At 37.7% G+C, this 15,563-nt stretch overlaps 1 pseudogene; it reads right to left on the minus strand.

Moving 5' to 3' along the window:
* Nucleotides 1-11,436: 11,436 nt before the first annotated feature.
* LOC118009657 overlaps nt 11,437-15,563 on the minus strand; it is a 28,948-nt pseudogene continuing 24,821 nt past the window's right edge.

Raw genomic sequence — 15,563 nt, forward strand, 5'->3', positions numbered from 1 at the left:
ACAGGGAAATCAAGGTCATTGCAGAGAATAAGGGTGGGGGAAGATCTGGGAAGTATGAGTGGAAGACAAGGTAGGGAAGAACCTTATGTTGATTAGAGTCTTGGGGGATGGACTGGGTATCCTGGGACTGGCATAATATGACTGTCCTGATGATCAGTTAGTGACGTTCAGGTCATTAACTGTGGCCAGGCTGTGAATGTTGGGCATGAGGGTTTTCTAGAGTTTTACATGTCTATCATGATCTTTGCTAATGGAGTCTTGAGGGTGTCAGACAGATGGATTACATTCAGTGCACAGACTCCTCCTGACTCGTGATCATATGTTACATACAATATCATTTCCCACCAGAATGAGATTAGGTTTGTTGTCCTAATGATTTTTGTTTAGACATACACTGATTCTAGGCTGGTTGTTCTTTGGCTCTTAGAATAGTGATGCAGTTGGGGTTAAATTGAACTTTGAAAAAAGATCTTCCTATTAAATCAGGGCATAGCCACTAAACATATTTTCATTACTTTCAGAAAACTGTAAATATAGATAATTATTTTCATTAATTAGAAAAATAAATTCCATCATCCCAATGGGGGCATATTTGTGGGTACCAGAGGTGGTTCTTCAAGTCATAAATACTCAGTGATTTATGTCCTTAGACTATGTCTTTGATGAAAATCTTTTAGCAGTTTCTTAGCCCATATTGGAAGTACCTTCAGATGAAGGTTGGATGTTTTTTTAAGCTATATGCTTGTGGATTGAGAATGGTCATGGGGAGAACATTTTGAGAGCACTCTTAGACCTGAGAGAATTCAAACCAGAAACAAAGGTAAATAACAACTTTCTCTTAGAAGAGTATCATGGTTTTGTCTTTAAACAGACAGATAACTTCAATCAAGGGTGACTTTTTGGTTGGCTGAGGAATGTCAGTAGCCACTGATTTCACAGAATCCTGAGGAAACTCAGCCTTTGGCTAGAGTAGATGTGAAAGAGTCATGAAAACAAATGCCTTTAGGATGACTTTTCAACACGTGCAGAATTCTTCAAGTGAAGCTGATGTTATTAAACCATCTGCTGTAGGTCATTTAACACATAATCCATCCACTAAAGGAAAGTACTGCCTTTCTAAGCCAAAAACAGGGAGAAATTATGTCTTTATAAGACCATTTCAAATTAATGCTGGCCGCTCCTGTCACTCTGAAGATAAGACAGGATCTAAAATGAACAAACAGGCAAATGCCTCAGAGATAAATTTCCTGAGTTCTCCTAAAAGATAGGGAAGAAAGAAAGATAGAAGTAGCATTAAAAAGGAGTAATGAAGTATGTTCACCCGTTTTGAAACATGGTCAGTCTCTGGGAGCATTTTTGACCTGTTTGTAGGTGAAGAGACTCTGGCAGTGAACATGGGCTGTGTTTACAGCTGCTTTGGAGGCACACAGCCAGGGACTGGGACATGTCATGAGTCTAAAAGATTCTGTACTTTTGTGGAAGGCTTTCCATTTTAACGGGGCTGCCAATATTAATTTTTTGCCTTTCTGAACTTGTGGAAACAAAGTACTACTAGTTGAAATTTTCCAGAGATGTAATAAAATGTTCATGAAACAACTCTTATTAAGAAAGTACTAAGTTACAACTTAGTCTTCATGTATGGTTCTTTCTGGAGTATATTTTAAAGATAAAATAAATGGAAAGTTTAGTCGAAAAAGAACTATACCCTTCCAATTTTAACTTTAAATTACTAGAACTTCAAGTTGATATAAAGCAAAGTAAATATTTGTAAACTATATGTAGGCATTAAGATTTATTTATCACAATAGTTTAGTGTTTTATACTTATTTTACCTGATAGGTAGATGAGTTTAAAGAATCAGCATATGAAGGATGATTGTATCAATTCAGTGGCACATTATCTAATTATATACCCTCAAAATCAAATGATTGTAGTGAAGCAAAAAATTGATTCAAGCACCCTGAATATCTGTGATGGTGATCAGCAAATCATTGTGTGTTTCTTTGTTTCAGTTGCTTATCAAATAGTATTGCACTTGTGCCATTTATTAGGAAGAGTGTAGCAGGAACCAAGGTAGACGTGGTTTCCATGCTCAAAGGTCAGACTAGAGTCAGGTAGACAAATATTAAACAAGAAATTATAACAAAGTATGATGGATCCTGTAATAAAACAGGTATAGTTGTTAGAGGAACATATAGGAAAAAACATATAGGAACATGTAAGGAATAGTCTAGGGGTGGTGGATGGTCACGGAAGCCTTCTCTAGGGAAATAAACATAGGCGACTAGACTGAAGACGGCAGCAGGTACAAAGGACTGCAACCCACACCCTCTCTTTCTATCTTACTGGAGACATTTCTACTCAGAGGCCATTAATGAGTAGTATCACCTAGGGACCAGAGATTTATAACCCTCTGTTCTTTAAATTATAGTCTTTTACCAGAGCTTATTTTTCTTATCTCTGCACATATTGGGGTATATGGCATATAGACATCTTGAAATTCCTGTTCTCTGTCTTGCCAAGTAGAGGAGGAAGTTGGGGTCATTATGGCATCAGCTCGTATTAATGATGGTTTGAGGAAAATGAATCATTATACTGCACTCTATGCATATGAACTCTGGCACTAGATCTTTTGCATATTACAACCATCATAAATTCCTATGTAAGATCAAGATTATCTTCATCTAGCTGCATCCCGAAGAATTGAAGTGTATTTTAATTTCTTTTATTTTGTTGTTTAATGTTAGTGCTGCCTAGGAAGAGCTGTATGCACAGATAAGATGTCTGGAGTAGTGGCTTCTTGAGGGTGTGTGTGATCATCCTGGAGAGGTCAATGGGAGCCTGTGATAAAGATGCTGAAGAAGGTAGTTGGAAAATAAAGGTTTTTCTCTGCAGAAGTGAACAGAGCTTGGGAACAATCAGGAAGACTTGTTCCTGATTGGCAGGATTTGAGCAATCAGCCTATTAGAAAAAATTCTAAAGCAGGAACAGATGTGTAGTGTTCAAGGGACAAAGTCATGAAATGTGGGAATTTGGCTATGATCCCAGAATAGGAGAGGTCAAAGAATTTCATAAGGGGTATCCAGAGAATATTACAGTTTTGGGGTTTGAATGGCTACAGAGGAAATTTCAAATTGAATCTCTTGTGTGAATTTGGGCCTGGGTAGCAAAGGGCATGAAGTCTCACAATGAAAATGGCTGCAAGAAATAGTTCAGCCTTTGACTGTTGGTAGAATTTTAAGGGGACTTATAAGTTAGTCTCATAGACCGAAATGTCACTATAGTTGTTAGTACAGCCATTTTACCAGCTGCATGAGAAAAAGAGTGGCTCAACAAGGCATTTTTTTTTTTTTTTAACTTCTACTAAGCTGAGTAATGTGAAATGGGAAGTTCTAGGAATCCTTGGTCCATGGAGGAGAATTATTTATGAAAATCTAGGTCGTGGCACCAAATAGTTATCCATGTAAGCAGTTTCTCTCTCTGTTATGTTCTGGGACCATATTTCATCTCGACCACCAAGTCCGGTCAGTAGCCACAGTCATTCTAGTTAGCATGGTGCCATGATGACTCCATGGGGTATTTTGAGTCTTTTTGTGCCATGTGAGGAGGCATGTTGGATGGAGGCTTAATGATCCACACTCCATCCTCAAGCCTTGTCTGTTTCTACCAATAGATAGCTGAAAAGTAGAAAATAGAACTTTTTCAAAAAATATTTTATTTATTTGAGAGAGAGAAAGAGTGAGAAAGTGAGAGAGAGAGAGAGAGTGTACACACAGGAGTGGAGGGGAGGGAAGGGGCAGAGGGCAAGGGAAGGGAAGAGGGAAAGAATCCCAAGCACACTCCACGTTGAGCACAGAGCTGGATGCAGGGCTGGATCCCATGACCCTGAGATCATGACCTGAGCTGAAACCAAGAGTCAGACACTTAACCAACTGAGCCACCCAGGTGCCCTGAAAGTACAAATTTTTGATAGCAGGAGACTTTTATAGGAAGGAATCGAGAGTGAGGCCCAGAGGTGTACATTGCTTATGTCTTCCTGAATTTGAATGAGTGAATCTGTGTCACAAATTAAACAAGATGTAAGCTTTCTACTTAATTGAACTTAATTGGGAACAAATTCCCAGGAAGAGGTTTTCATTCCACCAATTCATCTCTTAGGGTAACTTTATAAATTGAGAAGTGCTTTGGGCTCATGGTATCCTCTCTTTGAAGGTGTGTGAGAAGTACCATCTTGGCTTAGTGGAAGGGGATGCTACCTTATATTCTCAGCCAAATGAACGGGGCTTTAAGAGGATCCCCTTTGAGCCTTGAATGCCATACCTTGTGGTTAGGAGATGCAAAGGACTAATGGTAGGCTTAGGACCAAGAAGGCTCAAGTAAGATTGTAGAGTTGGGTGGGTCTGACTGTAGGTTATAGAGTTGGATGGGTCTGTCTGTAGGAGGCAATTGGAGGGTGCCACCAAGAAAAGCTCTGCAGTTAGAGGGTCTCAGTTTGCCCAGAACTGTGGAGAGTCCTGATTTATGGCACTTTCAGTAATAGAACTGGGGTAGTCATGGGCAAACTAGGATGGTTGGTCACCCTGATATTGTGTTAAGATTGATCAGCAACCCTAGAATTTGTGAAGGAAGGGAGACCTGTTTCCTGTAGTCTAGATATGAACCACATGGGAAAGAGCAGGCATGGGGCCATCTTGAGTCTTATCCAGTACGGCCATCTGGAGGGGCAGGAAAATATCAGTAGAAAGCATTTTGGAGCATAGCAAGACCTGAGAAAGGAGCCCAAATGACCTCTTGGAATAGATATTTATTTGGCCTGGGGCAGTACAACGGTAGGCTAGCACAATCTATCGGGGAACCTCTGAAGATCCAGTGAAAGCATATCCTTGGAGAGAAAAAGTCACCTTTATTGATCTGCCACTTGGGGATGCAGCTTTCACCATCTGGCAGGCCCAGAGCATGGGAAGCCACCTCGTCAGGGAAGAACTGGCCCATCTTCATACTCCCTCCTTCATCTCTGGCCAAGAATGAAATAGCAGCTGGAAGTAGGAGCAGAAGTTTGCTGGATGAAATTGAAGAGAAGTACCATGTTCCTTTCCCTTGTAGGAAGGGAAGAAGACATAATAGTAAGTCAAGTGAGGATATAATACTAAGTCAAGTCTGGTGTTTTGATACCTTGGATGGTACATTCTTATTTACTGTGTTTTAAAGTAACCATAGTATACTTATTCCCCAGGAATCAACAATAGTGCCTTGCAACAGACAGAATTTTTTTCCAGAGGTAAAGGAGGATTATGTCCACTGAATGTAGTTAAAAGGGCCCTGGGAGACAACAATCAGGTTATATAATATTTGTAAAACAAAGCAGCTACAGAAGGTAGGCTATTGATGTCCTAATGAAAACACACACACAGTAAATAACAGAAAATGCCAGGCCTATTCTGAGATAGAAAGTCCTAACCATGTCAGCAAGTAACGTATGTTTAGATATCATATGTTTTAGAGCTCTCCTTTCCCAGTTACATGCCAATGAGGAATAAGTATCATATGTTTAGATACTTCTACTTTAGTTTTCTTTTTCCATTTTGGAAGATTCCAGAGTTGATGTCAGTGTGCACTGCTATTTGGGTTCCTTACATTGAGAGAATCTGATACTTTCAAGGCCACGCTTAAACGCAGTCTGTAGGCTTTTAACTTGCCATGGAAGTAAATATGTAGGTATCTGGAAGGCCCACACTATAAGAACAACGCTAAAAATCTTTGCTCTTTCCCAAAAAGAGTCTAGACCATTTATCACAGCCAGAGGCAACGCATGAAAGGATGGTAACAAATAAATGAATGAGTGCCCAATAAATCACAGTAGCCTGATTAATCAATGAAGATATTGATTTTTTTAGTGATATTTCCCATCCCCTCCCCCTCTCTCAACCAAGGGATTTACACAGGCCACTGAAAGATAAATTTCTCTTCCATTCTTGGAGCTTGTATTTGACCTGGTATAATAGGAATTGATCATTATCTAAATGTTGTTTTGGCTGGAACGTTGTAATTCGCTGTATTACAACGTCTAAAGTTGCGGGTACAGGTGCCACCGACTCTAGTTACATCTTTTTATAATACAGACTAATGATTCTTATCAGGAATCCCCTCGGAGCTCTCCTTCCTGAATTATATGCCAATGAGGGATAATAATAATAATAATAATAATAATAATAATAATAGTAATAATGGTAACTTTCTCAACATGTCAGAGAAGACTATTGTTACCAGTGGCTGGTGCTCTCTGTCAGAATCTTATGGAATGAAAAGGCCCATTGCTGGGCTGTGATGCCCAGGGCTTTATCTTCTTCCTGAGGGAGAAAGGTTCCCAGTTCCACAGTGGGAAGCAGGGATTCCTTCTCACACCCCTAGTACTGGGGGTCATGGTTAGGTAGAATGTTGTGCACTTCTCTTGGGGTAGAAGAAAATGGGAGGGCAGTTTGTCATCACTGACACATTCTTAGCACAAATCCCAGCTCCCTTCTGTCTCCACTCTGGCTTCCCTATGAGGAGTATATAGCCTACCTCATAGGACTGAGGCAGCCTCCTCATTTTCTCCTTTGTCCACAGAAACCTTGAAGGACCTAGTAGCAATTCGTCCAAAGTTTGAAGCAGTAAAATGTAAAAGACAAACAACCTAACTATATGATTGTGCTTTTTTTGTGTGGAAAATGGTACTGGATATTTCCTAATGAATACTGATCCCTTATAATGCTGGTTAACATACTTTACATTTTTTTGTTAAATTTTTTTTTATAGTAATTAGTTGGTCTTTTATCTTTGACTATAGATCTACATTCTGGTGTGCCTTTTTTTTTTTTTTTTTAAATTTAAGAACATTTCTTAAATCTCTCCTCAATGTATATTCATTCCTTAGATGGGTGTATCCAATTGCATGATTTAAGTACCATGCATATGCTGGGGACTCCCAATTATATAACAGTTCTTTTATCTAAGCCCCAGACTTACATATCCAGCTGCTAATGTTGCATCTCCACTTAGCTATCTCATAGGCATCTCTACCTTAACATGTACAAGATGGAATAGTTGGTATTCATCTCCTCTAAAACCTGTTCTCACCCATACTTCCCCATTTCAGTAAGTGGCATCACTACTGACTCAGTTTTCTAAGCCAAGAATTACCCAAGTCATCTTCATAGAGTTAACAGTGGGACGTTTTAAAGGGTAAATCTAATTATATCAAATTTAAATTGCTTCAGTGTCTTCCCACAGATCTTAAAAGATAATTAACAATCTTTATTGAGGTTGTCAATGCTGTGCATGGTCTGGGGCCTACCTCTTTTCATTTTGCTGCACTTCAGCTATACTGGACTCCTTTCTTTCCCTGAACACATAATGTTTTTCCTGCCTTGGAATCTTTGCCTTTGTCTTCCTTCTGCCTGGAACTATTACTTCATATTTCTTATCTCAGGTTCAATATCACTTCTTCGGAGATGCAATTTCTAACTCTCCCCACCAAATTATGTCCCTCCGCTGTTATTCACAAAGTATCTTTATTTCCTGCAGTCCAATAATCTCAATATTTAATTATTTTCTTCATGTATTTATTTGTTCATTTAGTGTCTTTGCTTCTCTCAAAAAAAGTTTTTTGAGGCCAGTGACCACATTTCTCTTGTTAATTAATAAATTCTCAGTGCCTAGGCCTATCTCAGCTTCTGGCATCTATAGACATTTAATATATTATTTGTTAAATAACTGAATGCCCAAAATGGTGAGTAAACTTACTGGACAACTGGCCTTCCCTTTTATCAAATCATTACCTATTACTAAATGACTACAATACCTTGTGCTGGTGAAGGTGTGAGGCAATTGCGCTCTCAAGCGTAGTTGATAGAATTATAAATAGTGGAAATTTTCTGGAAGGCAATCTGGTAATAGAAAATATAAAATGTATGTGCTATATAATCCAGCAATCCTACTTTTAGAAAGTAATCACAAAATGGGAAGAGATTTATGCCCAAGGAATAATAGTATAGAGCTATTCATAATAGCACCAAATTGGAAACAGCCCAAACATCCATTAAACAGGTTAAGTAAATTATGGTACATAAGTACAATTGAATAATAGGTGACCATTACAAATGGTATAGATCTATATTATTGACATGGATGAATGTCCTTGACATATTGTTGAATGAAACTCTCAGATTACATATATTATGTACATATATTATGATTTATTTATACGAAGTTGTTAACATTGAACTATATGTATGTGTGTGTGCCTCTTTAGAGAGAAAATGGAAGCATGTTTATCCAAATGTTAGTAGTGGTTATATCTTGGTAATGGAAATTAGAGGGATTTTTGCTTTTCCTGCTATTCTTCAAGGAGAATGTATACCTTTTATACTAACAATAAAACTTGTTATTTATCAGTCAGTACACCAAACTTGCTGCTGGGCTCAAATGGTAATATTTTATTTGGAAATATTTAATATGTATTCACAAATAGGGTTTCTCTGTAGTTCTGTTTTATGGCTGTTTTGTTGGTTTTGGTAGCAGGTTAACTAGTTAAATTAAAAAAAAATTAAAATTATTTTTTTTTGGGGGGGTGCTTCCGAACAGTAACACTATAGGGATGATCACATTTTTAAACCATGAGAATATCCAGGTTAGATGAACAGAAGTGGGGGAGGTGGTAATTCTTTGGCAACTTTTAAAATATCTTCTGTGAATATTGGACTATTCTGAATTACTGCCTGTTTGATTAGTTTTGGTGTTTTATATTTTCCTAGAAGATTTTTTATTTTCAAAGATATTGAGATATGATTTAAATGATTTTATTTCAAAAATAATATAATTCTGATTATATTTCTATTTTCGCACTTTTGCTCAATTAGCCTTACCAAGATTTTATCTATTGTATTGTTTCAAATAACAGCTTTTTGATTAATTGATTTTTACTGAATTCCTACTTTCTAACTAATTTAGTTGTTTTTAATCTTTATTAATGACATCATTTTAGTTTTCTTTTTTTTTTTAAAGATTTTATTTATTTATTTGAGAGAGAGAATGAGAGAGAGCAAGCACATGAGAGGGGGGAGGGTCAAAGGGAGAAGCAGACTCCCCGCCGAGCAGGGAGCCCGATGCGGGACTCGATCCAGGGACTCCAGGATCATGACCTGAGCCGAAGGCAGTCGCCCAACCAACTGAGCCACCCAGGCGCCCTCATTTTAGTTTTCTCAAGTTCCTTTCTACATTTTTGAAGTAAATATTTTGTTCATTTATCTTCATCTTTATTTAATATCAAAAGAGCAATTGAATCTAATTTGGGGAAGTAAAAGTCAGTAAATCTCATTTCCCATTTTCCATTACATGAACTCTCATTGGTAAGGGTGATCAAACAGAGGAAAACAAAGAGGCAAATGAAGATTTTGTAACTTAAAACACAGGGGTCTGATAAAATTTGGATAAATGATAATTTATTAATAAAGAAATGAGAATAAACATTTATAATACTTTATTTTCTCAGTGAGATTTAAGAAGACATTGTTCTCCTAAAACTATAGCTGATGACATAACAAGGGAGCAATGTAAGACCAAGAAAGATTTCTTAGTGTGTTTGTCCATTTAAAAGAGCAACAGTGAATTGTAGATTCCATCCAATGAAAAGCAAATTGCTTTATTAAAAGTTATACTCAAAACCAGTACATGGAAATTCAAGAAAATAGACATGATGAATATATATCAACTATGCCTATAATAAAATTTGTATGAGTGAACAGGAAAAATGAAATAGAAATTGTCAAAGAAATTAAAAACAATGCTGAAGGTTCAAATATAAAGCAGAATGATGAAACCTAACTTACATTTAGATAAAGGTTGTTGACATTTTTGGGTTATAAGGATAAATAAGAAATCTGTAGTTATTTAGGCAGAACAATCAGATGGCTTATGAAGGTTGAAGCAGAAAGGCAAAATTTCTCCCTGTATCTCTTATCAGTTGAGGGCCCTTCCTAACTCTTTTGTGGGTAACTTCCTTCTCCAATAGGTAAAAACACCCGTATTAAGGAATAGTAATGTTCCCTGCTTGCTCAACTCACTATTACGCTCATGCCACGTTGGAAGTCAGCGATGTTCAGCAGGATCTGTGTGAATTCTGGAATCTGGCCACTTCCTGAGTATTAGTGTGACTGATTAAATTATTAATCCCTTCTAGGACCTGATAGCCCTCTTTCTCTGCTGTTTGAGTTGAGGAGTGGGGAGGGGGGTTCATTAAGTTACATTGGAAAATTCTTTCAAGTACTTCTTAGACAGCCTTTTTCATTGTCTCTAGTGGTTGTAGTTTGGGAGGTCTTTACCTCAATCTTGTTTAATCTTCATTGTATCTTATGGGAAGTCCTTAAAGTTTTCTAGAATGTGGGTGGCACTCTTATCTAATTTCCAATGATAATTGCTGATTATATTTCTTTAGATATTTAAATGGGATAATTTGAGAGGGGCTAGAATTAAAGATGTGGATTTAGATTGTTATCTTGGACCAAAAGTCTTCAAGATTACTTCATGTGAGACACTTGTTCCTGTCTATCTGGGCCCCATCTGTCTTACTTGGGAGACGTTTGGAGAGGGAAAGGGCAGCTTTTGATTTGGAAGTATGTCCCTGAGATTTTTTTTTTTCAGTGATATTACCTACTGATTTAGTTTCTACAATAAGTGCTATAAAATATAATTTATGTATTTAAGAATTTAGGAAAACTAAGTACTTTCTAGAACTTAAAAATAGTTCATTAATCAATGTTTATTTAATTGTGGATCATTTATAAACTATCCTTACTTAAGTCACTTTTCCCCCTTAATCCCAAGTTTTTCACTGTGTGTGTGTGTGTGTGTGTGTGTGTGGTACTATTTAGTTTTTGTTAAAAAATAGAGGTGAGGTTTATGTAGCAAAGTCAGCAGAAATTTTCATGCTTCACAATTTCGTCACTGGAAGATCCCCAAATTTCTTGAACCCTTGGGAGGATTTCTCAATGTGCATATTAAAGAGCAAGAAAAGAAAACAGTATTTTTTTTTTAATGCTAAAAAGCATTACTGTGTCTTTAGAATACCATTTGTAAAACAACAACATGCTTATCTATGCCCTCAATGTAGATTTGGAACGGTTTGAGAAGACACAAATTGTTTTCTTTCATACAGTTTGAGGCATGAAATCTACCATGATATTGGGCAAATATATGTTGTATTTTGGGAGAGAAATATTAGAAACTGTAAATAAGAGACACAGGTGCTGTATTTAGTATTCTAAAGATGTGCTTCAGGTGGTACAATAATGATTCTGATGAGACCAACTGTTTACACACATCACACACACGGATTCTAGTGGTTTTAGAAAAGCAAATTTGTGACTTTGCAGAAGTGAATGTGGTACATTTTCAGCATCATTATGACCATTGACTCTGATTGCTCAGTCCACACATCTGTTGCAGTTGCCTTCTATGGTGATACTGCTTTTCTGTCCCTCCAAACTGAAAAATACTGGGACAGTTAAGTAAAGTCTGAATTGTTGCACAAAGGACCATTTGCTCATCAGATCCCATTGATTTCTTCTGTGTCTGTGTTCTGGGAAAACTTCTGGTTGAAACTTTATCAATCTGATTCAAAGTTTTATGAGGAATGAATTCCCATTAACATTACACTGGTTTGATGTATCCATTTCTATTTTCTGTGTGAATCTCTTTTGATTTCTAGATTATAGGAATTAATAAAATCCAATAGCTAGTAGCTCAAAACCAGCAAGAAACATATGTAAAGATTGTTTCTTCATCGAACCTACTCTTTTTCATTAATTGTAACTGTTTGATCAAAGGTAGCATCTTGGAATACATTGCCATTCAAATATTTGAATTTAGGTTTATGAGTAGATCACAGGGTCAACCACCCATGGACTCTCAAAGAGGAATGAAGGGGTCTCTCAGTTGCCTGTTTCTGAAATGGCCCTACAGTGTTTAGATGAAGAATTGTGATATTCTGGATATAAAACTGGTGATCCTGAGGATAATGAAACAAAACGTCTCATTAACAACAAAAGTTCTGTACCCTGTGTATCAAGTCTATAAGGAACTTCACAATGCCAGTCTCTTTTCTCCTTTTATAAATATGGTAGAAGAAGAGGGAAAGAATCCCAAGCAGATTACTTCATGTGAGACACTTGTTCCTGTCTAGCTGGTTCCCCAAATACATCTTCTTCCTTCAAAAAATCTGTGGCTTCATCTCTTTTAACCCTCCACTTCTTCATTTTTATTATTGAATCTTTCACTTGTTCTTCATCCACTCTAAGATATTGAACCACTGGCAACTACTTTCCAGGCCCCTCTCCAAGCAAGAGGGTGGCACACAAGACTACCAAGAGTGGTAGAAGAAGGTGAAAGAAGAGTCTCACTGTGTGGCCAGTTGAGTGTCCAGTCCCTGTCCATGGTTTGGGGGTTCTGGCAATGTTAGCAGCATTATACTTCATCTAGGCTTTGTGGTTATAGTTCTCTGTGTAAGAGTTAAACTATGAGGTGCCTGGGTGGCTCAGTTGGTTAAGCGACTGACTCTTGATTTCCACTCAGGTTATGATCTCATGGTTATGAGATGGAGGTTCACACTTGGCGTGGAATCTGCTTGGGATTCTTTCCCTCTTCCTCTTCCTCCCCCTCTGTCCCTTGCCCAGCTTGCACTGTTTCTCTCTCTCTCAAAATAAATAAATAAAATCTTTTTTTCAAAAAGGAGTTACACAATGATCAGCTTGGAAGGAATAAAAATCATGGTCATTTGGGACTCTACTGATTAAATAACATGTCTTTTGTACCTATAGACCAAATCATTTATATTACAACCATTTTGTTTTGGTGGAGTTTTAAGTTACATTTAGCTACTCTTTTATTCAAAAATATTTTTTAATCACTTCTAAAGTGGGAGTGAAGTAAAGTAGTCTTTAGAATTCCTACTATTCACAACAAACCGCAATGATTTTTCTTCCAAATGCTAATATTTAATTCATTTATTAAGTACCTTTTTATCAGAAAGTGTTTGTTCCTTAGGCTTTGCCCAAGGGTTTGGCACTCTTTGGATCTTGATATCATGGCCAGTGAAATACAGACCACGAAAGCCAAACATCCTAAGTTTCAAAGTTTTGGGAGCATGGACTGAATTCCCTGCAGAGACTTTGGACTAGATGTGACACTAATTTGGTCTCTCACATAAGCAAGTTGATTTCCTGGCCATAAAGTCAGTGGGATGTCAAATGGAACCAAGCTTTGCCTTCCTTAATCCCATCTGCCTCAACTATAGCTTAAGTATCTCTAGAGAAAAAGAGGAGTCTCCAAACATAACGTTGACTTTTATGACACTATTAATCCAAACCAGGGTAAGATGCATTAGATTCTTCCCACCCAATTAAAACAAATACATCTTTTTGTTTCTTTTTTTATTAAGTTTTTAGATTTTAATTCCAGTATAATTAACATACAGTGTTATTTAGTTTCAGGTGTACAATATAGTGATTCAACACTTCCATACATCACCCTACACTCATCACAACAAGTGCACTCCTTAATTTCCATCACCTGTTTCCCCCATCTCCCTCCCACCTCCCCTCTGGTAACCATCAGTTGTTTTCTATAGTTAAGAGTCTGTTTCTTGGTTTGTCTCTCTCTCTTTTTTTCCCTTTGTTTGTTTTGTTTCTTAAATTCCACATATGAGTAAAATCATATGGTATTTGTCTTTCTCTGATTTAGTTTACTTAGCATAATACTCTCTAGCTCCATCCATGTCATTGCAAATGACAAGATTTCATTCTATTTTATGGTTAAATATTATTCCATTATATATATATTATTCCATTATATATATTATATACAATTCCATGATATATATATATCCTTTTCTTTATCCATTCATTCATCAGTGGACACTTGGGTTGCTTCCATAATTTGGCTATTATAAATAATGCTGCTGTAAACATAGAGGTGCATGTATCCCTTTGAATTAATGTTTTTGACAAATGCATTCTTTATTTCCATTTGTAAACTATAAATCTCTAATTGAAAAACCTGGTTAAAGTTCCAAAATCTTGGAATGAATCTTGCAGAGTTAAAGCCTGGTTGAGTTAATGCACAGTGAGTTAATTCTAGAATGATTTCCCAGTCTCCGGGATCAGCCCTTATGGTGGGTGTTGAAATGAACCTTACTTCTCTGCATTCAGGCTGCTTGGTTGGTTTTTTTTAAGCCATGGTAATCTGATCGATATCTCCTCAGTCTCTTGCAGAAGTCCTCATTCTTACATATGGCCTCAGAACTGTTGTCAGTTTCCTTCCAGTGCCCATTTGCTTTTAGTCTTCATCTGATTCTTGAGACCACTGGTCAGCTTTCTCTGTCATCCTCTGAGTGCTAGCAGGCTGACCTTTATGGATGGATGGTCTGGCCTCCCATTTGAGGTTGGACTGTGGGATTCCATTGGAGGTTGGACTGTGGGAGGCACTGGCAGAAATTGGAGGGTGGGATAAGAGAGAGGTTGGGGTACTTATTTCCCAGACTCTCTTTTTGTTTGGTCATCTCTTGGTAGTGGCCATGTTCTACTACCGTATGTGGTAAGTGGTTATAAACCACATATTCTGTCAGATGTTTTTTCCCTATTGCTTTAGGTCTCCCTGGGTTCTCGTTACAGCTCCAGACGCTCCTTGTGGCAGGGTGAATAGTGGCCCCCCATGATATTTAGATCCTAATCCCTGGAACACATGAATATTACCTCATATGAAAAAGGGTCTTTGCAGATGTGATTAAGTTAAGGATCTTGAGATGGAGAGATTATCCTGGGTTATCCAAGGGGGCCCTAAATATAGTTAAAAGTATTTTTTTTTAAGAAAAGATTTTATTTATTTATTTGAGAGAGAGAATGCCAGCAAGCACGGTGAGGGGAAGGGCAAAGAGAGAGAAAGAATCCTAAGCAGACTCCTTGCTGAGCACAGAGCTCAGTTTCATGACCCATGAGATCATGACCTGAGCAGAAACCAAGAGTCAGATGCTTAACTGACTGAGCCACCCAGGCGCACCCCCCCATTAAAAGATTTTATTTAGTTATTTATTTGAGAGAGAGAGAGTTTGCATGTGTGCAAATGGGGGAGGGGTAGAGAGGGAGAGAGTGGGAGAGGGAGAGAATCTCAAGCAGACTCCCCCGCTGAACCACAAAGCCTGACATGGGGCTCCATCTCATGACCCAGAGGTCATGACCTCAGCTGAAACCAAGAATTCGACGCTTAACCAACTGAGCCACCCAGGTGCCCCTAGTTAAAAATATTCTTAAAAGAGGAAGATATAGGGAGATTTGACTACATATAGATAGGGGGGAAAACTGTGATAGAAGCAAAGTCAGAAGGAGTAAATGCTACACTCTTAGCTTGAAAGATGAAGGGACCACAAGCCTAGGAATGCAAGGAATGCAGATCGAGATCCTGGAAAACACAAGAAAATAGATTCTTCAGTACTGCCTCGTGAGGAAGAGTGGCTCTGCCAGCCAACACCTTGATTT

The sequence above is a fragment of the Mirounga leonina genome, unplaced genomic scaffold (genome assembly GCF_011800145.1).
Source record: "Mirounga leonina isolate KUSES-001 unplaced genomic scaffold, KU_Mleo_1.0 Mir_127, whole genome shotgun sequence".
Classification (NCBI taxonomy): domain Eukaryota; kingdom Metazoa; phylum Chordata; class Mammalia; order Carnivora; family Phocidae; genus Mirounga; species Mirounga leonina.